The following is a 24,810-nucleotide window of genomic DNA, read 5'->3' as shown; positions in this document are numbered from 1 at the left end:
ATTACTTCGCTAGTTTTCGAAAACATTTCTGGCTGAAATGCTGTAATCTTCACGGATATCATTAAATATTAAAGATGTTTTGAACTTGCAGTCAGATAAACTGAAGAACACAATTTAATTAAAAATAAGCATTAAGAAGCTTGAAAAACGAAATACACATTAAAACACTTGAAACGAATAAAAGAAAACTTGCATGCATTTTTTTTTGTTATGGTTTAAGTCGTTGCACTGAAATGTAATCAGTGGTATCATGTGCTAATAAAATGTTACGATTAATAAGCAGAAGCAATATATAATTTAAGTGTCAGAAGTTTCAGTTGAGATTTCATTCATAATTGCTGCAACAAAAATAACACCTTAAGTCCTTAATAATCGCACTTAAAGTATACATTAAATATCACTTAACAATTTTATTTAAAGACTGGAGGCCTTCATCTAGTCAGTAAAAAACTGATTAGTATTGCATAATCTGCAGTTTATTTAAGGGGAAAGTAAGATGCAAGAAACATTGATGAGACTGAAACAATGTTGATCTTCTGGAAAGAAATTACTTTAGTTATTGAAGTATTCTACTATTGAAAGCAAATGACAGTAAATATCAAAATGTAGATCCTATTATTCATCTTACACAAAATTTATAAATACTGTGGATCTGATTTTGTCACCGATTATCGGGATATAATTTTTTTTCACTTCATCAACATAATACTTTTGCTCGGACGGTATTTTATTTCAGCAAATCGCATCGATGAAATAAAAACATTTTTAAAAGACGCAGTAACATCGAATTGCTTTGAAAGTATACAAGTATTCAAGTTTGAAAGAACGTAAAATATCCCAAATAAACATTTCAATAATGTATTTGGAAACACTTGAAAGATTGAGTAATAAATATTTCAGAAACGTACTGGGCAGAATTCTCAGATAGCTTTACTAATTTCCTAGAAACTTTCCCATAAACTCGCTAACAAAATTCAAAATATTGGAGGTACAAGGAAATAGAAATAGAGCCTTATTTTTGACATCGTCAGGATTAGTTTTGTAGGATAATAAGAAATATAAATATAAGAAAAATAACAGAAACTATTTATGGTAAACTGCCAAAAGCTTTTAAGCAAATCTTGAACTTTCTCTTTGCCTGACAAAACAACCATAACATTTTCCTGTCGAAAATAGTATCAGGGCACTTTTGTTGTCAGTCTATTGAAAAATTATAGCCCAAAATGAACTTTTGGACAAATTTTAAGTTTCGTTTTTAAATGTGCATATTTAAACTATGAGAATACTGTTTTCACACAAGCATTCCCGTTTTGATACTGAGCATAACAAGTATTTTTAATTTGATTTAATGTAAATGATTCCATCAAAAGACTTCATTAAGTTCAGTTCAGTTCGAGATATGTGGACAGGACCAACGATTGCTACAAACTTGTCATGAATTTTTTATTATGAATATCATCATTGCTTCATAGAGCTTGAACCTAAACTCTCGTATTTAATATAGTAAATATTAGAGTTATATTATTATTTAATAAATTATTTCTGTCACTTAAATTTTATTCACAACAAAATGATTATATTCTCTTCACGTTCTTAATACTAAGGTGCTTAATAACTCTATAAAATCAAGCAAGTTCAATCATATGCTTTATTTTTATTTTAAAACAATAAGATACTTACCCTCCAGCTACTTACAAATTTGTTAAAATGAATCTTGACTGAAGCAACACCAATTGCTTGAACTTTAAAATCTATTGCTAGCGCATGCGCTATTTTACTGCGCTTCATAATTTGCAAGTCTACTAAATTAAAGTTGTCTGCTTACAGCAGCAGTCCTGGGGATTTCTTTTATGTAACTTGGTACTCGAGATTAAGGTAATGCACATATTTGTTTTCTGAAATTCTTGCTAGTATCAGTACGGAACTTTCATGTGTAGAGTTCTGAAGAACTCAATATCTCTTTGTTGTCTGAAAGAAAGTTTCAGTGCGTAAGGAAACTAGTCCCTGGTCACTTCCATAAATTTCTTATCAGTTTCATCTTTGTATCTCTCCTCTGAACATGCGTTGTATTTTCAGTATTCAAGTAGCCCATCTGTGTTTTTAATGAAAACAGCAATGGCATTCCTAATTATAGATCTCAGGGAAAACAGTTACTCTGGAAAACGCTTCCAGAATGAGTTTTCACTAAATGAATGGGAATTTTTACTTACTTTTGTCGTGGCAATTATTCGTAGATAGATGAGACTACTTGGTTCTTAGGATGCTACTGTGACATAAAAGCTTAATGAGACATGATCTATGCTAAGAGAAACTTGTAGACGTAATGATAGATGTGTGTGAAGGTTTCACTGTGACAAGTAATTTCTGTTCATAGATATAAAAATTATGTTGAAGTTTTGAAAATGTCCTGGTAAGATGTTGTTGACTATCTTTTTCTTTAGATAGATGTTATTTCTTTAAGCTTAAAAGTATTTTAGAATGTAATAGTTTGAAACATATTTTTTTAAACTGCGCCCAATAAATAAAATATAATATGCTGTTAATCTAAATCGCTTCTCAGTTATCACATTAACTGTCTGATTAGACATGACTTTCGTTGGCGATTTATTGCACTGGCAGAAAATAACTAACTTTTAATATGCAGTAATAATTCACCAGAAAGAAAGCCAACTAAGACATTGATTACAATTTACAGATCTCAGACTGTGGGGAAAAAAAAAAAAAAAAAAGTTTTCTGCCACTTGCATAAACTAGAATTCTATTTACAATTTAAATAAAAGAAAATCGAGCTGTCAGTTTAAACGCATTTACACACCCGAGTAGCACAGCAACGTCGTAACGATGTTGCAAACTCGTCGCGGATGTCGTTACAAAAACGTTGCAATATGTCGTCTTTAAGACGCCCAGATGTCCTCGAACACCCACTGTTTTGCAACCGTTGCAAAGACGTCTTTTCAGATGAGGTTTTTGTCGCATAGACGACGTTATTGCGTCTTTCGCAGGTGATAGTTTGGTTGTGAAAGCATCGTATCACGACGTCTTAAAGACGCCTAAATGTTCGCCGAATTCCACCTTTTTGCACTAGTTGTGAAAATGTCGTTATTATGTCCTTGTGTTACATATTGATTTATACAGAAAAATAAGCTTAATAATCAATACATTTTTCTTCTTTTTTGAAATTTTGTATTCCTTGTATTTATCTAAAGTTTAAATATTTTATCATTTCCTGAAAAAGTAGAAGATAATACAATTTTTCTCTTTAGAATAAATATGCATAATTAATAATAGCCTTAATTATTTTCAGTACTTTAAACTATATTTTTAAGCGGACTCATACACCTTAAACCCCTCATGATCTTCGAATATGTGACTGTTGCAAGAATTGGGATATTTTATTTATTTTAAAAGCAATTACTTCCAAATTTTTACAGCTGACTATATGACATATCTGCTTTGGAAACTAGTAACCAGAAAGTTTGTGTTGCCACAAATATTTTTGTAATTTAATCCTCTTTTTGACAAAATATTTCGCCGTGTTTCCACCTTGCGCGCATGATATTTTAAAAATGGCTAATGGTACATACTTGAAATTTGATGGAATTCTTTATATGGGCACTGTTTTCTATATGATGAATATTTTAATATTGAAAAATTTTACGGGCGAAAACATTAAAAAATTTTTTTAATAAAATACATTTTATAAACTCAATACAAAATAAAATAAAAATTTAACATGAAATTTTTAGAATTTTAGGTTCACAGTAGTTTCCAAATGTTATAAAAGCTATATATTAAATATGGAATCAAATTATGAAACAGAATGTTTTAAACTGTGCGCGCAAGTTGGAAACATGACGAAAAATGTTGTCACAAAGCGGATTAAATTATAAAAGTATCACAAAGCGGATTAAATTATAAAAGTATTATCCCAATTCTCGCAGCAGTCACCTATTCGAACATCTTATGGGTTTTACGGTGTATGAGTCCCCTTAAAATAACTTAAATTCCACGTCACGATTACTTAAGATTTCATCATTTTTTTCCTTAATCCTTTAGTATGTAAATGAGAAAAATTATGAAAGTGGTTATTATAAATATATAACATTAATAGTAGGTTTTAAGTAAATAAAACTCAATCAGACATAAATAAAAGTAAAGATATATATATGGGAAAAAAAAAAAAGGCGTTTCTGATTATAACAGCATTATCACATTTATTTCTGTTAAATCTCAGAGACATTGAAAATTGCCCCCGTCATGATAAATTAGAAAGCGGTTCTTAAGGTACCATAATCAGTATTTTACCTGAATTTAAGTATAAATTTATTCGCGTTTTATTGTAAAAAATATAACTATTAACTTCTATATCTCCAAGATATCCAAATGAAACACTGTATAAAGTAGTTAATAAATGTGATCAAAAGTATTTCATACAAAAATATATCTAAATCTAATAACTAAAAAAAACTTCTCATATTCATATCTAAATTTAAATAATAACCTAACAAACAACATACATGACAGCACTATTTAAGAAACAACATGTACTAGCAGTGTTTGAAAGTATAAATAAGCAGAAGGAAGGTAACAGAACTAAAATTTCTAATTAATAAAAAATTATTCCAGTTTTTTATATAGTAAGCAATTAAAAGTGCAATAATTCTGGATTGCAGTACTTACTAATAATGCTGATGTTTTTAACACCATTATTTTCGATCATACGTTAATGCATTTACTTACTTTTAATTTCTACATTTTAGAATAGTGGTAGATTACAATAATTATTTCATGCACTTTATAATCAATAACTTTTCCTTTTGTTACTGTACAAAAATAATTTAAATAATATAGTATACGATAGTAAGCTAAGTACGTTAAAGTAAGCTCCTCGTTAAATAGCACACGATAAAACTTTTTGTTTCTATTTATTATGAATTTTTTTGCTATCACAAGAACATAAACAGTAAGCGAAGAAAATAGAATATACTTAAATTTAATGAGAAATAAAACCTAATTTCCAACATTTATTTATTGAGATAGTCTAATAAACATACATAACGGCAATATTTAAAAAACGCGAATTACACAGTGTTTGGAAGAATAGAGACCAAACGAAAAGTAATAAAACTGCAATTTGCAATCAATAAAAAATATTGGTTAATCTTTGGATTATGGTAACTTGGCGAAAATTTGGCGACCTGCCCTGCTACAGCAACCTGCTAGTTTGTTTTTGGACGCCATTTTGTTTTCACAAAAAAAAAAAGGCATTTTTTTTTTTTTTTTTTTTAAATCAACATTTTTTTTTCAACAATCTGCTAGCCAAATTACGCTTATGCTAGAACTTTTATGGAACAAAAGTGCTTAATCATGACGAAGATTAGGTGCGAAATTGGGAGAAAGTTCAGAATCGCCCACTGCTTGCGGCGTTTTTAAGAATTGCACATACACGGTATCATCCATGTACACGTCGACCTATTTTCACTTAAAAAAACATCCCAGAATTGCACAAAAATGGCATTGCGCACACTCTTCACTTTATCCATGTACACTGCTAAAGTCCTAGCTAGTAACCTTTATCGCCTTACCAAAATGTCGCCAAACTACCTGTTACCATATTCCAAAGATTAGACAAAATGGGTTAGTGTTCTTTAATATTACACAATTAAATATCACATAATTATAAATTACAATATTTCATAGTAATGTTAATGTTTCCGGTACTTTTCCGTTTTGCCGGCGCAGGCGATAAAGTCGCCAATAATGGTACAACTGATGCCAAACGGAATATCCTCGCTGGTAGCATTTTACGCCTCATTTTCAAAACAAGTCGCAGCCATTTCTTATCAGATTCATTGTTTCTTCAAATTCTTTCTTCAAATTCATTCTTTCAAATTCATTTCTTCTTTCAATACTGGCATACAATTACATAGAATTTTTAACAGATAGTCCAGTTTTATGCCCTAAGGTCAATCTAATGAGAATGCACTAGCGAAATAAAGCACTCCGGTTTTACATAATTTCTGAGTAAGCTATTCATATGACCTGAAATAATTCTTGCATTTAAACTTGTATTCCAAATTACGATTTAACTTGAAAATAATGTAGATAATTACTGAGAGAATTAGATTTTTTTAGTGTAGTTTACGTGAGATGAGATCACTTGGAGTCATGTGAATCAAGATGTTGTACCATGAAAGCATAGTAAATTCTTAAATTAATGACTTTTTACAAATTTATTGTCTTTATTTATTGGCTTTTTATAAAATTTAAACGATATTAAAATGTTCATGCCCTCAAAATAAAAAATTCTTAGAACCAACATTTGTTAACATTTTATATGTGTATGCTCTGTGTTGTCGCCAATAAAGTCTGCTTGGCGAGATTTGCGCCGGCGAAACAGAAAAGTACCATGTTTCCTTAACACTATTTTTTCGATCATACATTTCATACACTTTAAAATCATTAAGTCTTTCTGCATACTATACAAAAGACAACATAATATAGAATGTGAATTATTATTAATTTTAATGTATTCCTTGTATTTTTCTATAATGTTATTACATATATCTAATTCATCTTCAGCAGTCATATTAAGTATCAGTCCAATAATTTCTTTCTATTTTGAAATTCATGAACATACCATAACAGCTTGAATTGTTGTTGCTTCTGCATGAATTGCATTTTCAGGAAAATCAGAAAATGCCTTAACGTTGTATGTTGTTTTTGGTTTTATATGAATTAATTCTGAGCACCAACACAATAATCGATTAATATGAATGATATACGATATAGCATTTACGACGTTATAACCGAATCTCTAATCCGTGTATCCAAATATTGCACCGCTGGAGTCACTGAAGATTGGAGAAAACCCCCATATAATTTTAATCACTGGTAACACATAAAACACCAAAACAGAACACTATTTCACTGTATATGGACGACTTTAGCACGCTGCAACCGATATTTTCTTTAAACGATGCGTCCAAAATTCAAAATTTGGGTGTGGTCTTGTAGAGCAGCTATTCACAAACAAAATAAGCAGAAATTCAGCATTACCACGAAGATTTCTCTTCAATTCAAAATAAACTGCCATCACTATATTCTTGTGCATTGTTCTCTTTCTGTATTGAAGCTCTCCAGTATTTAATTCCAAAGGTGAATTACAAAATCGCGAAGAAAACATTCCGGAGAATAAGATGGAGTCTGAAATTTATTGCGCAGTTAACTAACGTGTTCGAATTTGGCAGCTAGCCAAAACGCGCAAGCCTCGAGCTCAGATGTTCGTTTATATAATCATCCAGTAAATTATATGCATGGAATGTCAATCGGTTGAACAGCGTTTCAGTGTAACTTTTCAGCGAGTTATACGATTGCATTAAACCTTTCGACGGTTCTTCTAATAATTTAATAGAATCTTTTTAAAATGGCTTAGAAGAATTATTTCAACTGAACAGAATTACGAACAATGCTCACAAGGTTATATTTACAAAAAATATTTGTCGGGCTCGCTAAAACATTTGTGATGTCAATATCGCCAAATCCCTAGTGTACCGTATACTAGGATTAAACCAAGCATTTTTAAATACATGGAGATCAAGGAGAAAAACGTAACAAACAGTTCATCAGAACTTTTATAGGTAATGAATTTCATATTTTTGTTCACAGTTTCTCTAATTTTGATGTCAACATTTATTAGAAATTTATCAAAGCCATTAATTTTGTCATTTTCCATTAAAAGTGTTAATATTTCGTTCTCCTTTTCCATTAATTTTCCATCAGATATTTTGGACAGCCGTTAAATATGCATGGATATGCAACGTCTTTTAACATTGGACGTTTTCTCGGAATTCTTAAAATCGCCCCATTTATAATTGTGAATAAATCTTCACGCACAATCATATCTTCGCGAAAATTGTACTTTTTGCTCTGTATGCGGTAAAAATGTTTCATATTATGTCAGCATATTAATTCAAATAAATCCGTCCTTACTGCAAAAATAATAGGTACTTACGTATTAACGCAACCAGGCCAAAATTCGCATAAATCGCCAAATTTGGAGACCCTACTTACGGCAACCCTACGTGTTATACGTAGTTTTTCGTAAAGAAATTATTTTTCTTACTGGTTATGGAATTATACCGAACGAACGTACTTGTAAAAATTCTCATAAAATGAAACTGTATTTTGGAAAGCAAATCTTCTGGAAATGTAACGTCGAAGAGTGCAATCAACATTTGGGTGTGAGAACCGGAAATTGGTTTGAAGGTAGCCGAATTTCATTTGTGACAGCGGTTTCAATCAGTGCTAAAAGCAATAGCCAAAAGATTTCCGCCGAAAAAATAATTCTGCAACTTATTCAAATTCGAAACCGGAAGGGTTTAATTGCTATTTTATATTTTAAAACAAAATAATATAAAAAACTGTATTAAAAATTATCTGTAATTAATAAATGTACATTTTCTTTCTATTCATACTTTTTTACTCAAACTTACAAATCGCGCCAACCTGGTTGCGATAATACGTAAGTACCAAGTAGGGTAAATAAAGTCATATTTCAGCAGTAAAATAATTGCTAACATGTGATTTTCATTGATTTTGAAAATATGATTTTTTAAAATATATAAAATGCATAATTAACTTACTTTATAGATTTGTTTCATTTTAAAATATTTTGCTATAATATTTATAAAAACATATTTTAAGTATTAATTATTTTAACAAAATTTTAACAATACTTTAGCACGTATTTTTAGTAATTCAAGTATTTATATTAAATTTATATTTCATTAGATGAATCGACCTTAGATTAATACATTTAGATTAAATACAGTAATGAAACATTGCAAAATAAATCTTATGCGGACTTCAGATTCTTGAAAGGGCAGATTTAGTCTCTTTTCATTCTAAAAGTAACGCTGGTGAACTATGAAAAAGATGCTAAAACGACCACGCTTAAAAGCGGTCATATCATGACGTTTCAGCGACGTCGGCAAATTGCCAAGATGCAACGGCAAATATTTTGCATCTTCGCAACGTTGTAAAGACGTCGTAAAAGTTACCCCGACCAATTTGCAACCTCGGACCAGTTTGAAACGTCGTTACGACGTTGCCGTGCTACTTGGGCATATCATTCATAAGGTTAGCTAAAAGCCTAGAAGCTGTTATTGAATCTTCTTTGTTACAAATAGTACAGTAAATAAATTTACCACTATATTAAGTTCTACACCAGCCTTTGTTATATACTGTTAACTTCCTTTTGTAGTTAAATTAATCACTCGTAAAATGGTTGTAAAAGACAAACATTTATTTAAAGATAAATCTTAATAACTTACACGTAACGTATTCGTAAACGTACATAACATAACAAACGTACTTACTGCATCGTACCATTAAACATTTCAAGCGTTCATTATTTCAATGTCTATGTTTAAAAATTATAAATAGAACGACATCCAGGAATTAGCTGTTGCCATTTTCTCAATAGATATTTTGTCTAATAACAATAAACAATTTACAGTCGTGCTTACATTCGACCATCCTGACTATTCAATTGTCCGTCTTCGTCATTATCATCATCATCATTTGCTTCTGCATTTTTCCAAGATTTTAGTTGACTTACATGAGCAGTTGATGCATAAAAGCGACCGGTTGATCTTTACAATATGGTAACTGGTAGTTTGGCGACATTTTGGAGGCGATAAAGGTTACTACCTGGGACTTTGGTAATAATGTGAGCAGTACTCAGTTCCGATTACGCATTATTTTGTGTGGGGGAAATGAGAGATCATGGGATATGTCATGTGATATTAATGGACGAATTACGTTTCTTTAATCGGAAAGGGGGGGGGGAATTTGGACAAGTATCTGTGGATGTATATTATTTTGTATTAAGCTTCATTGTGTGTTGTGTGAAGTAGAGTTGAATAATTTTGGGATTGTATGGCGCTGTCTAAAGTGAATTGTAGATGTGATAAAGAGAATTTTTCTTTTATCAAATTCGGAAAAAAAAATCGTTGAGTAATTTTATTGAATCCATAATAAAAGTGTATCCACCATGTAAGGAAGATTCGGAAGAAGATTAGGTTAGTTAGACTTTGTTAAGAATGTGAGTAGTATTCAGTTCTGATTACGCATTATTTTGTGTGAGGGAAATGAGAGATCATGGGATATGTCATGTGATATTAATGGACGAATTACTGTTCTTTAATCGGGAAAAAATCTGGCAATTTTGTATTTGGCTTTATTCTGTGTTGTGTGAAATAAGGTTTGTGAATTTTTGGATCCCATGGCCGTAACTAAAGTGAATTCGAAATGGGTATTTAGTGGTATTGAAAAGGATAGTAATAAATGTTTTTTAAGGTTGTGCGAGAGAGAAATAAAGATGTTTTATTATGTTATTTATTTTACCTGATATCTTGCTTTGAAAGATAAGTATGATTTTAAAGATTCTGAAACAGAAGGAAGAAAAGTGTATCCGCCACGTAATCAAGATTCTGAAGAAGATTAGGTACGTTAGTATTTTTAATTATTTGAGGATATTATTTTTATGCATTGTTGTAAATGTAAGGTGGAAAGGAATTTTGTATTATTGGGAAAATTGTTATTAGCAATGATTTAGTTTAAAGTAATTAGGATTGTAAGGTAATTTTTATTAATTTAATGTATGTGCTCATTTATATTTTAAGTAGTGTTTTTGAATTTAATTATATTTTAATGAAATGATAGTTATTTTGTGAATTTTATGTTTGTAGGAATTTGGTATACGTTTAAGTTGAAATAAACGTGCATGGAAATAATTTAAATATTTGATATTAAGTATTTGTAATGCTTGCGGTATGAATTCGTTGGTGACGTGTATAATGTAATAGATGATTTAGAGGTAAAAGTTTTTGGATATTCTATTTATTTTATATGTGGGAATGTTGATATTTGTAAAGGGTAAATACTTTTTCGCGATCATGTAATTTCATATATGTTCTTTTTACCGGGTTTAAAGATTGAGAAAATTGTCATGTATTTTCGTGAAATTTTTTTAATTTATGAGAAAAAAGCAGTGTACATGGATATAGTGAAGAGTGTGCGCAATGCCATTTTTGTGCAATTCTGGGATTTTTTTTAAGTAAAAATAAGTCGACGTGTACATGGTTTAGTGATATTTTAAAGAAATGATAGTTATTTTGTGAATTTTATGCTTGTAGGAATTTGGTATACGTTTAAGTTGAAATAAACGTGCATGGAAATAATTTAAATATTTGATACTAAGTATTTGTAATGCTTGCGGTATGAATTCGTTGGTGACGTGTATAATGTAATAGATGATTTAGAGGTAAAAGTTTTTGGATATTTTATTTATTTTATATGTGGAAATGTTCATATTTGTAAAGGGTAAATACTTTTTCGCGATCAGGTAATTTCATATATGTTCTTTTTACCGGGTTTAAAGATTAAGAAAATTGCCATGTATTTTCGTGAAATTTTTGTAATTTATGAGAAAAAAGCAGTGTACATGGATATAGTGAAGAGTGTGCGCAATGCCATTTTTGTGCAATTCTGGGATGTTTTTTTAAGTAAAAATAAGTCGGCGTGTACATGGTTTATGTGTATGTGTTATTTTGAAAAATGCGTAAGGAGGATGGTATTGTGCAGTTTTTCCTAATTTTGCAGTCAATATTTGTCATGATTAAGCAGTTTTGTTTGATAAAATTTCTAGCATAAGTGTAATTCGGCTAGTAGATTGTTGGAAGAAGTGTTCAGGAGATAAAAAGAAAAGAAACATGTCTTTACTTCGTGAAGACAAAATGGCGGCGGGGAAAAAAAAATAGAGGGTTGCTGTAGGAGAGTAAGTCGCCAAATTTTCGCCAAAAAATCGCCAAGTTATCATAATGTAAAGATCAACCAAGCGACCACCGCAGGCTTCTTCTAGTTGTGATATTCTGTAAGTGTTGCCCGGAAGTACTTCTGTCACAACCATTGGACCACGATACTTAGGTTGAGTTTTGGTTGGTTCTCCAGGTGTAAATTTTGAATTTCTTTTAACTACTACTATTTCTCCTTGCTCAAATGATAGAGATCCCGATTTCTTCTTGTCATAATAAGTTTTCATTTTTCCTTGTTCTCTAACAATCTTTTCTCTAGCTTCTTTTTGTAGTTTTTCCGGTTCCTTCCAAACTTCTGCTTCTTCATCAGCAAGTAATCTCAAAACTCCATCTTGAAATCGTGGTACATATCCATGAAGTATTTCAGATGGTGTTTTCCCAATAGTTTTATTGATTGTGTTATTCAAGTTTCTCTCAACTTCTTTAATCTTTTGTCCCAATCCTTTTGATCTTTACTTTTCATTGATGTTACTATCGTTGATAAAATTGTTCTGTTCGATCTCTCGACCATACCATTCTCTTGTGGGTGGGAGGTTGAATTTAATGTATGAAGAATTCTCGTTTCCTTGCAAAAATTTTGAAATTCCTTTGAAGTAAAACAAGAACCTCGATCTGATATTATACGATCTGGTAATCCAAATTCTTCTATGAAACTCATCAATGATTTCAGTACGTTCTTTGAAGATGTGTTTTTCAGAGCATACAATCGAACGAATCTGGTCATATTATCAATGACGACTAACAAGTCCTTGTTTCTTTTAGAACTTGTGATGAAAGGTCCAAGATGATCAATGTGTATTGTTGCAAAAGGTCTGCGGCCTGGGGGTATAGGATGCAGAAGACCCTGTCTTTTTCCACCTGGAACATTGTTGATGAGGCATTCGAAACACATTGATATATGTCGACGAACATATCTCTTCATAGCAGGAAACCAGTAAAGTTCTTTGATTTTTGAGAGTCCTATCAATAGCAAAATGTCCCATAAGGTCATGAAACTTCACAACTATGCTTTTTCTCATGCTTTTAGCTACGACGTATAATAACTTCTTCTTTTCTTCATCCTCCACAATACGGAACAGTCTATTCCTTTTCAAAATATAATTCTCCACATTTTGATTTTCTTCTTTGGTTCTTTCACTTGGGTCTTCCTTCAAAATTGTTATTAATTCTCTTAACTTTTCATCTGCATGCTGTATCATAAGAATTTGTTCGTCTAAATTTAAGGTCAGACAAACTTCTAAATTATCTTCTATCAAAGAATGCATGGTGTCTGATGAATTAATAACAGGAGCTCTACTGATTGCATCAATATGATACATTTTAATTCCTGGTTTGTGGCGTATTTCAAAATTATATTCTTGAATAAGGATACTCCAACGAGCAATTTGGGGATTGCTAGATTTCTTTGCATTCATGTAAACCAATGCTTGGCAGTCGGTAACTACGGCAAATTCAATTCCGAGTAAGAATTGTCGAAGTCTATTTAGAGTCCAGACAATTGCCATTAGCTCAAGTTTACTCGAGTGATAATTCTTTTCAGCTTCTGTTGTCTTTTTACTCACGCAGTAGACAAGATGCCATTTGCCGTCACTTCCGAGTTGAAGTAACATGCCAGCAATACCCTCTGAGCATGCAATCAGTATGAACTTCTGTTTGAGCTTTAGGGTTGTACAAAGCTAAAATTGGTTGATTCGTCAGTTCATTTTTCAGTACTGTAAAAGAATTCCGCTGACTTTCTTCCCATCTGAATGTTTGATTTTTCTTAGTTAGTTGAGTCAATGGTCCAGCTTTAATGGCATAATTTGGAATAAACCTTCTAAAAAAACTTGTTAAACCAAGAAATTGTCGAACTTCATGAAGGTTTTTAGGTTCTGGGAATTTTGATATTACTTCAACTTTTCTTGATCCCGGATTTATTCCGTTTTTATTGATTATAAAGCCTAAATATTCTATTTCTTGTTTGGCAAATTCACATTTCGGTAACTTCAGGGTTAGTTTAGCTGCACGTAGTGCTTCGAATACTTTAATTAATTTCTGAATCATTTCTTCCCAAGTCCTTGCTGGAACAAGTATATCGTCAAGGTAGCCCAACACTTCTTTATTACATAATGAGAATAATGCATGATACATCAATCGTTGAAATTCCGCAGGAGCGTTAGTCAAGCCAAAAATCATTCTTTCAAATTGTCCACTTTCATCCGGTGTTACGAAAGCAGTTTTCAATTTTGCACTTTCAGTTAATGGAATCTGTAAATATCCGTGTGCTAAATCTAGCGTTGTAAACAGACTACACTCATGCAATTGTTCTAATAAATCATCTATTTTAGGCAGGGGAAATTTATCCTTTATAGTTTGACTGTTGAGACGTCTGTAATCAACAACTAATCTGTATTCACTGGTCTTTTTCTTTACTAGTATGACAGGACTAGCATATGGGGATCGCGTTTCTGTTACAATTCCATTTTCTTTCCATTCTTGAACTATTTCTTTGATCGCAACTCTTTCAGAGGCATTTGTTCTATAAGGCTTCGTACATACTGGCTTTGAACCTTCGATTTCCTTAATGTCCATTTTTAGGAGATCTGTGCACCCTAGTTCTGAAATATTTAGTGCAAAGCAATCTCTGTATTCATTCAGAAGACACAATAACTCTTGTTGGTGATCAACGTCGAGATCCGAGCCAATTTTAACTTGGCTTAAACTTATAGGAACTTTTATGTTGTTAATATTTCCCGTTTTTGCTAAGTTCGAGCTCAATTCAGAAATTTCAGTATTTAAACATAGTTCAACTTCTTCTGCTCTCCCAACGCATTGATCTTTTTGGAGCCGAACACTTCTATCGCTAACGTTAATCACTGGTATACAAGTTTCGCCATTTTTAATTTCTAATAAACAGCTTATACCTTCGGAAGGATTTTCTATCATAATTAATCCATTATCTACAGAATCTGTTTGAGAACTGACAAGACTGATCGTATTTTTCTTTAATTCATTTTCCTCAAGAGCTTTAAGGCAGACTCGATTTATTTTTTCATCAATTTGGAGGTTACTAAATAGTTCATCTTCCCTATACCCGAAGTGAAATCTTTTTCCTATTCTGACATAAGCAATGTGAGGTAGATCAAGCCATGTCCGTCCGATGATTAGATCAACTGGTTGTGCATTATCAGGTACAAGGTATATATTTATGCCTTGGCCTTTTACATTATCAACTTTAATATGGACTTTAATCATTCCTATAGAGGTCACTGCAGGCACCCTTTGATTTCCAAAACCGTACAATTCATTCACAGCTGGTTCTGGTTTCACTTTAAGTTTCTGAGCAACTGAAGTCCTTAAGAGACAACAAGAACTCCTCGTATCAATTCAAGCCTGTACTTCTTCAGAATTATTCAGTTTTGCTTTTTTCAAATATGAATTGCTCTCTTCTAAATTTTCGCCATCTTGCTCAACAGAATAATTTTTATCATTTGAATGATTATTTTCAGCTTTAGTAACACAATTTTTAGCTTTATGACCTGTTTTATTACATTTTCGGCATGTTACTACTGGTTTGGGCAGCGGACAGTCCCTTGATGTGTCCAAAATTATTACAGCTGAAGCATTTTGGTTCACCTTTTTCATTATGTGTGATACTATAGAGTTTTTTCTTTTCGTTGATTGTAGCAACTGGACTATCTTTAAAGGAGCTTCGTTTGTCGTAAGACCCTTCTTTACGCGGTTGTTTATTGTTGAAAGTTGACTTCAAGGTATCATAATCATCTAGTTTTTCAACTAAATCAATTGGTGAAATCAACTCAGACCATATGTCAATAAAATGATCTCTTACTTCTGGAGACACTTTACGTTTTATCTGATCCGCTACAATAAGGTCGCTAAGTTTCTCAAAAGTATCTACTTTAACTCCGCTTATCCATTCATTAAAAAAATTTCTTAACTCATACGCAAAATTCTTCCATGTGTTTCCTACACTCTTATTGTGCGTAAAAAATTTTTGGCGAAATTTTTCAGGTGTAATCTTGTACCGTTTTAATAAGATCCTTTTAACTTCTTTATAATCGTTTGCAATCTCATCGGTTTCTCTGGCGATTAACTGAGCAATATCATACGGCAATAAGCCAAACAAATGAGTAACCCATGTATTTTATGGTATTTCAACTTGTTTAGCCAAACGTTCAAACATGATTAAATATAAACTGATATCATTCTCCTCAGGTTTAAATTTTTGCATCAAACGATGAAGCTCTAACTTTGGATTCATATGCGTACCACTAGCATTTTCATTGGTGCGAGAATTTTTAGATCTACTTTCTGCTTCAATACGTAGTTTTTGCAGTTCAAATTCCATTTCATACTTTCGTTTTCGTTCTTCATATTCTTCTTTTCGCCTACGTTCTTCATCATGACGTTTTCGTTCTTGAATTTCTTCTTTTTGCCTACGTTTTTCAATTTCTTCTTTTCGTCTACGTTCTTGAATTTCTTCTTTTTCTTTTCTTTCATTTATTATAATGTTTAACCATTCTTTGGCGCATTCTTCATCGTACTCTTTGCTAGCCAAAATTATCTTTTTCAAATCGCTCATTTTATGACTCTCATTTACATCTTCTCCCAATTCTTCAGCTAATATTCTTAAATCGCATTTCTTTGCCTTACCGAAAATAGACATTTTCGTACTCATTAAAATGCAAATTATATATATATATATGCTATTATTATTAACTTCCAATTAGACAACTTAGTAGAACACAGTTATTGATATTTTATAAGTTTGTTTGACGTTCTAAATAAATTTCAAAATTTAAAGAAATGGAAAAAAAAAAAATAAACTCTCTTTCCAAAATGATAAAAAAAACTAACAAAATTAAATTATATAATAAATATGTTACATCAATCAATGCACATACCTTGAAATTCAAATTCGTTTCAATTTATTTACGTTTAAGCAAATTCTTGTAGCTTTAGGCTTAGGTTTCAGAATAATCCCACTTCTGATTTATGTTAACTTCCTTTTGTAGTTAAATTAATCACTCGTAAAATGGTTGTAAAAGACAAACATTTATTTAAAGATAAATCTTAATAACTTACACGTAACGTATTCGTAAACGTACATAACATAACAAACGTACTTACTGCATCGTACCATTAAACATTTCAAGCGTACATTATTTCAATGTCTATGTTTAAAAATTATAAATAGAACGACATCCAGGAATTAGCTGTTGCCATTTTCTCAATAGATATTTTGTCTAATAACAATAAACAATTTACAGTAGTGCTTACAATACTAAACCGACTAAATCGCGAGTGCACGATTAGCGGCTCCTGAGTATTTGTACTCACCGACTGGAAGTTTTGGCGACTAATTGTTAAATCCAGTGCGCCTTGTGGGGAAAGTTCACACGATAGTTAAGCATCTAGACCTGCTACGTCACGGAAAATGGTGTAAAGATTTTGTCTAAATGTTCTAATCTTTCAACTTTACTCTAAGATAGTATAAGAAGCGACTAGTTACAGAGAAGAAGGCAACATTATTCACAGCTAGGACCTGTAGACATATTCAACGCATAAGTAAATTAATATTCCCTAATCTGCATTCTGTTCTCCAGGTGTGAGCGATATGATATGATAATTGTGACTATCAAGCCATCGTGTGAACTTTCTCTTGAATACTAAATTGCTTAGTTCTAAAGTGCTATCAGCTGGAAACATGGAGCAAATGGCAGCAGAAATAAAACTGGCTGCTTGAATTAAATGTTTCTAAGCATTAAAAGTTTTATTATTGTATGTTATGCTATATATAAAAAGTTAATTGACCTTTAATTTCAATGCATTTGTTCACTAGGTTACAAAATGCATTTTTTTACATGCTTCGGTATATGTTTTCTCGTCATGACGTTTTTAAAGTGTAATCTTTATTATAATGAATCTGTGTTCTGACCATGCCATTGTAGATGATATGCCTTTCAGTAATCGTTACTTTGATCATAAATACTCACTGACTAAATCATAAATACTCGTTAACTGAAAGGTTAAGACCCGCGTAATTGTCTTATTCGCTCAGCTTTATCATCTGCATGACCTTTACATATTTTGGAGCTGAAATTTAAGCTGTAAAGGGGACGGGAGTGTAAAAGAACTGATGCTCAATGATATTCGCCGTGTTACTTTAACCTGTTAAGATTTGTTTACTCTGGAGTTATTTTGCATAAAGTATAACCTGAGATATCTCAACTTTTAGCAACTTTAATATTTTTCTTCAGAGCTGGGATTCTGTTTTATATAAATATTTCATTGCTAAAGCTTACCTATTTTATTAGCATGGTAAAATGCATTTTTAAGGGGAAAATATGGAGAAATATGATACTATAGATTATCAAAGAATTAATTTAATCAATAGCTTAATGCTTTTCAATTAAGTGAAATTAATAGAAAATAAGAAGCGATAAAAGATTATATGTAACTCAATACATAAATATTTCAGGTCAAGTTACTGCAGAAAAATTCATTCATTTCTTTAGTATGATATATTTAGTAATATTGGTGCTGTAATTTTGTTTTATAACCATTAATTAGCTTAAGTAAGTTGAAAAAATTGAAATACTGTAGAGGGGGACGGCAGATAGCGTTTTTATAGCTCAGATATTTAATTAAGTTAAAAGAGAAAAAATGATAGTATTTAGATTAAATGCCGCGGAAATTCCCGTTTTCCGTTGGAAATAAATTAATATCTTCGGATAAGGCCTTTGGACAATCCTATTCCCAGTTACAGTGGAAGGGAAAATATGCAAGAGAAATGTCAAGAAAGATTAATGTTGAAAAGGTAATCAAAATGCAGAATGCTACGGAAGAACTTAAGTGAGAGGCTATCTTTGATGCTCCCTTTAGTGCATAAGAACTGAAACTAGCACTTTCTAAGTGCGTCTTAAACTGAAGAAATCTCCTGGATATTGATTATATACATACAGAGTTTTTTATCCATTTGGGGAGTGAGGCAGGAAAAATAGTATTGAATGTCTTTAATCAAGTATGGGAGTCGGGTCAGATTCTGGCACAAGAAAGATTATTATTCAAGTCCTAAGGAAAATAAGAACCACGGGCAGCTGAAAAGCTATAGGCCCATTTGGCTAACGCGTATTCTTGCTAAAACTATAGAAAAACTTGTGATAAACCGTTTGAACCGTTCTAGAGGAATATAGTATTTTAGGTGTAGAACAGGCTTGTTTCCGAAGGAATAGGTCAACGTGTGACCAGGTGACACAAATTCAGCCACTTTATTAAGGATGCTTTGGATGACAGAAACATTTTGACAGCTATTTATGTTGACTATAAGGGGGCTTATGATTCTATCTGGATGGAAAGCTCTACCAGAAGCTGAGTATTGGTATTTCATGAAAATTATTTAACTGGATTAGGTCTTTCACAAGTCAAAGGATATGCAGGGCAGGGTAAAGTTTGAAGATTTTTTCTCCAAATGCTATAATTTACAAACTGAGCTTCCTCAGGTAGCAGTTAGTAGTTGCACCTTGTTTAATATACATATATATCAATGATCTAGATTCTTCTCTTAAATCAACACCTGGTATTAATTGTCTACTATTTGCTGATGATTTGGTAATTTGGATCAAGGCTACAAAATATGGTGCAAAAAAACCTTATTGAAAGCCGATTAAATAAAGTCGTGGAGGTGCTGTCGAACTGACGTGAAGAAAATAATATGACTGTAAATTTGGAAAAGACAGTTTCACAGTATTTTTCTCTAACCCATGAAATTTTTCGTCTAGAGTTAAAAGTACCAAGATACTTTGATTACCAACAAAGACAACTTTACTTATCTGGGAGTGACTTTTGATAATAAATTGAGAGCTTCATGTTGAGCAGTTTACCTAACGTGTTTCAGAAACACTTAGTGTTCTTAAGCGTCTAGCAGGATGTATCTGGGGTTGCGCTCGATCAACTCTTAACATTACATTTCATACCTATATCCTGCTTTTAATGACGTATTGTTGTGAAGCTCTCATCATTGCCCCACAATCGATGGTTAATAAACTTGAAGCAAAACCAAGCTCTTCGCTTGATTACAGGAGTTGTGAAATCCACACCTATCGATGCGATGTTCTTGTTGACAGAAAATAAACCCTTTCGAGATATTATGAAAATGAGGGCCTTGGTTCTCTATGAAAAGCAACTGTAGATGGAGGGTCCCTACTGAAGGGACTACGTAGTCAAGCCTAGGAAATTAAAAACCTAATATGGATTTATTTATAAAGTCTTGGACGTTAAGAAACATTTTGAGATTCCAGGTAATATACAACCTTTCTTGACAACCAGAAGCCCTGTGGAGTTGAGTAATGTCAAAGTAAGGGTAGACCTTGTGGAAACTATCCATAGAAAGATAAATGTTGCACCAAATATTTTGAAATGTCTAGCTTTTGAGACCATAGCGACTAGATATCCACCTACTCAGTGGCTGCACATTTTTACTGATGGTTTTCAGTTTGACTGTCATTTCAAAGTTGAGGCTGGTCTGTTTTCGAATCTTTTTTCGATTTACGCCCCTACAGGATACATTGGTACCTCCTTTGATGGTGAAGAAGTAGCTATCTGTATAGCCCTGAAGCAATTATTAGCTATTCATTACATACCCTTTTTTCTGATTCCTACGCAGCCATTCAATTAATTAGCTCTGTTGAACACCCGTTAATACTTGAACTTTTGCAGTGTCAAGAATTCCTGACAACTCTCACTTTAAAGGGAAACAAATTGTTCTCTAGTGGGTGCCTGGCCATTGTGGCCTTTAGGGCAATGAACAAGAAGACTTCCTTGCAAAAAGAGGTGCCGTCTTACTACGACATCCCAATACAGCCATTTCTTATTGGAGAATTAAACTGTTTTTAAAAAGTTTATTTACGTCCAGTATCTTTCGAGATCTTCAGACTCGTACAGCCTTATAAAGTTGGAGAATGAATGATAAGTCTTTCTGTTATTTCCGATAATCCAAGATGCAATGCAGTTGCGGCTTTCCGTCTGTCTACAAGACATGATTGCCTTGCCGCGCAACTGCATTGCATAGACATTTAAAGGGATCCTATTTACCCACTTTGTGATTCTGGAGAAGAAATGGACAGAGACCACCTTCTTCGATGGTGGGGCTCTTCATGGTCTTACAGAGGAGCCGAGATACTGGGAGACAAGACGCTCCCTAGGCATTGACTTAGGTCTTTTTGTTCTTTGTTCTATTGTAACCTCTGTTTGTAAGATTTTACTTCTTTGTAACGTTTTGCCTAGCCACTAGAAATAAATAAAAAACGATTAAATGCAATATCTTTTCCTAATTGATAAAAACCTCGGTTAACCTTCAGGAGGGTACAAGCGTGGCAATTTTTAGCGAAAGTTTTATCTGAGATAGTTATATAGACAATAATTAATGCTATGATAGGTTGGTCAGAAAAGAATGATATACTCACCATTAATAATGTGTAAATAAATATCTCCACTTATTGCTAAAGCCATCCTTGTATCCCCAATTGAAAATTAATTGAAACATCATTAACTCAATATCCATATTTAAATTTCCGAATCTGAAACAAAATTATTTATTATATAGATTGATATTATCTATTTTTATTTTTCAATGTATTAGTTTTCCTGTATTCATATCATGCCCGCCAAGGCCGAGTGGATAATACCGCCAAGGCCATTAAACAGTACTATTTCGATCCAGATTCGAAATTTGGTGGATTTAGCAAACCTACCGAATATCACACAAGGAAAAATTCGTTCTCGTAAATCCAATGCACTTTTCCCAACATCATTCCTCTTCTATTAGAAAACGTCTAGGCATTTTATAGGTTCGTGGGTACACCATCCATACTGTTTGTATATGTTCTGATTTCAGAATCAGAAAGGTTGTTAGATTACTAAGGAAACGCATCGTATATGTATTGCTATTAAATCATATTTTTATTGCACTAATGTCTGGTGAGTTTAACCTAATTGATGCAATACATTGAGATTGAGGAAGAGGATGTTTATAATTGTTTCATGTATTCAAATTCCAATGACGTGTATTAATGATGAGTCAAGTCGATACTCATAGCAATAAAAAACTTCCAATTAATTAATTATTCAGGATTTAAAACCTTTAACATTAAAGTAGCGTTAATTTTCTTTTATTCCACGTTGTGAATATAGAGCTACAAAAGCATGAGAGAAAATTAGTTTTGGAAAATATTCAAATTGTTAGAGAACTAAAACAATAAGAATCAGCATAAGTTGCATAAATTTAGTGGACTAGTTTCGAAGAAAAAGAAACTTCTTCTACAGGTCCAGGAGTGAAAATGACAAAGAATCAAATCTTCCAAACTGATCCCGAAAATTTATGTAACTTAAATACATTCTTGTTTCTTTAGTATCTCCAAAATTTGTCCTTTGTCATGATATTTTAATTAATCCTAATTATTGGAATTTAGCGAATCGGAAAAGCCATTGCAATTCATGGAATTCATGAATTCGTACTTAAATTTAGGAAATGTATAACTGAATCTATATAAATTATTAATAGTAAGTCTGAAGAAAAATTAAATTTGATATTAAAATCAGAATACTGTAAAAAAGAGGAGGAAAAAAGGATACGAGAATATTCAATTTATTGCATTTTATTTGCAAATATAATGTTTTTTTTATATAAATGGTAGATTTTGTTTATCAAGAAAGCAATATAATTTTCTGATACGTATGAAATAACCTTCAATGGATATGAGTATGATAGTGAAGTGAGGAAAGTAACTGCGCCAAACGCAATGCTAAATTAAGCCAAATAAAATTTTATGACGGGAATATTATACACTTTCTTTTCACTAATAATGGAGGTTTTCCAACCTTGAACATTCAATACTTTTGAAAAAGATTTATATGAGTCTGCTCGTCTCAAATATGTAGTCATGAAGAAGTAGCTGGTAACGTACTGTGAAAAAAAATATCTGATGTGGGCATCACGTGACTTGCTTGTAAAGCCTATGAAATTATACATATTTTAACTTTACTTCATTTAAACTTACTTGCTTGAATTATTCCAACTTAATTAACTGATTCCTTAAGGCAAGTTGAAAATGACATCAAAAGTTGCAAATTTTGAAATACTGTCAATTTTTGTGGTACGGAAGTCGAATTTCTTATAATTTAGTTTTTCATAGCAAAATAAAGCTTTCTTAAATAGCAGAAAAACAGGATATCGCATTAAAAGTCAGATTTCTTATTTGTTCAAAATTATTATTACTTTTTTAAAATTTGACATTGTCAAAACATAGATATTTTTGTCGTTTAAAATACTTCTGCAAATGGAAGTATATGACAACGACCAACAATTGCTGAAATAAAGGCAGGGTAAGGGCGTGGGTTATGTATATATATATATATATATTGAACTGCCGATTGAAACTGAAAAAGAAAGATGCATAGCTAAATGTTGCAGCAGTCCCGTAAGAATTTCAACATTTTACGGCTAATTGTTTTTGAGCTATGCGAGATACATACATACGTACGTATGCACGAACAGACGTCAGGTAGAAGTCCTTTTTGAATCTATTTTACAATCCGTTTTGAAAAAAAGAGTCCTTTATTCTGTCCGTAAGAGACGTCACGCCGAAAATGGTTCAAATGTTTTCGAGAACAATCAAAATGGGTATTTCCATTGAAATACGACATCCGAAATTGTTCGCGATTACATTACTTCCTTTATTTCCTACAAGGAAGCTATAGGGAAATAAAAATACGCAATTTATAACAAGATTTGATGATGCAGCGTTATTTGGAGATTTTGAAGAAGTTGCAAATCTGTTTTCTGAGACTCATAGGAGGATGAATTTTCTTCGGAATGAAAATACTAAATAGTCAACGAAAATAGATACATTTAAATCTTCATGAGCATTGATTCATGCATAAGGTTCATTCAGAAATGTTTTATTTGTTAGTTAATGGTTAGCAAAGTACTTGCATTCGGTCAGTGCTTGTTCCACTTTTGCAAGATTTTAGTCAAGAAAATATTCGTTCTTTTGTTATAAGTTCTTAAAATTATATTTTTGATAAAAAGTAATTCATACTGCATGTTCGCCCTACAGTATGTGATGTATGTATGTATGTTATGTGATGTATATTTCACGTGAAAATCAATATTCTGATTATAGATTAAATATATAGTACAAATGAGGTGTAGTGAAGAAATAAAGCAATAATATTGTATACAACAGTTATATATGCCAAACTGAATAAAAGTATCAGACTAAGAATTACAAATAACAGTAAGGTGAACAGAAAACGCCATTCTAACGCGGCAATACTTGCTTTGATATATAAGCATATACAAGATGATTCAATTTTAAGGGAATGTAACGGCAAAAACAGCGACCGAAATAAATAAATAGGTTTTTATAATGGTGCTCGTGAAAATAGCACTTTGAGCCTTTTTCATAGAGTTTGCATATATATATTCTTCTGGCATAAATCGACATTCGTGCGAATTTCGAGCGGTATGCATTGCTACACGAACAAGCAGCTGTCATTGATACTTACCACCAAAACACACCGTTTCTGCACGCATATTCCAATACAAAATCTGCGCACTTCGGCCCACTGTACCCGCCTTTACATTTCTGCCAGATACATTTGAATCACTTTGTATAAGTAATTTAACTAGTAATCACTAATATAAGCTATAAGGTATTTCTTCCGCCTTCTTAGCGTGCCTTCGTGGTGTAGTGGTCTGCACGCTGGGCGCGTATTCCAGAGGTCCGCGGTTCGATTCCCGGCGAACGTGTTTCTCATTTTTCATCTTTCGTGCTTCCAAGTAACCTAATGTCTCTACAGTGGCGCCGGAACTAAACGGGTGGTGGATGATGATTCTCCACACCCAGAATTTGGCGATTGGCTCTCCTAA

The 24,810-nt window shown here is 32.2% G+C and overlaps 1 protein-coding gene across 2 annotated transcripts in view; it reads right to left on the bottom strand.

Moving 5' to 3' along the window:
* The window catches only part of LOC118181396 (uncharacterized), a 39,622-nt gene that overhangs the window by 11,682 nt on the left and 3,130 nt on the right, over positions 1-24,810 (bottom strand). Inside the window, exon 1 of one of the 2 annotated variants that reach the window (XM_035350525.2) lies at positions 1,681-1,821. The exons of the other annotated variant lie outside the window; for it this stretch is intronic. The gene's annotated coding sequence lies outside the window, so the exon portion shown is untranslated. Of the gene's footprint in view, positions 1-1,680; positions 1,822-24,810 lie in introns of those variants that run through there. 2 annotated transcript variants of the gene reach the window in all.

Source organism: Stegodyphus dumicola, chromosome 5 (assembly GCF_044657685.1).
Source record: "Stegodyphus dumicola isolate Sdum_Otavi_A_Nest chromosome 5, ASM4465768v1".
NCBI classification, from domain to species: domain Eukaryota; kingdom Metazoa; phylum Arthropoda; class Arachnida; order Araneae; family Eresidae; genus Stegodyphus; species Stegodyphus dumicola.
This window is presented reverse-complemented; position numbering and strand designations above follow the sequence as displayed.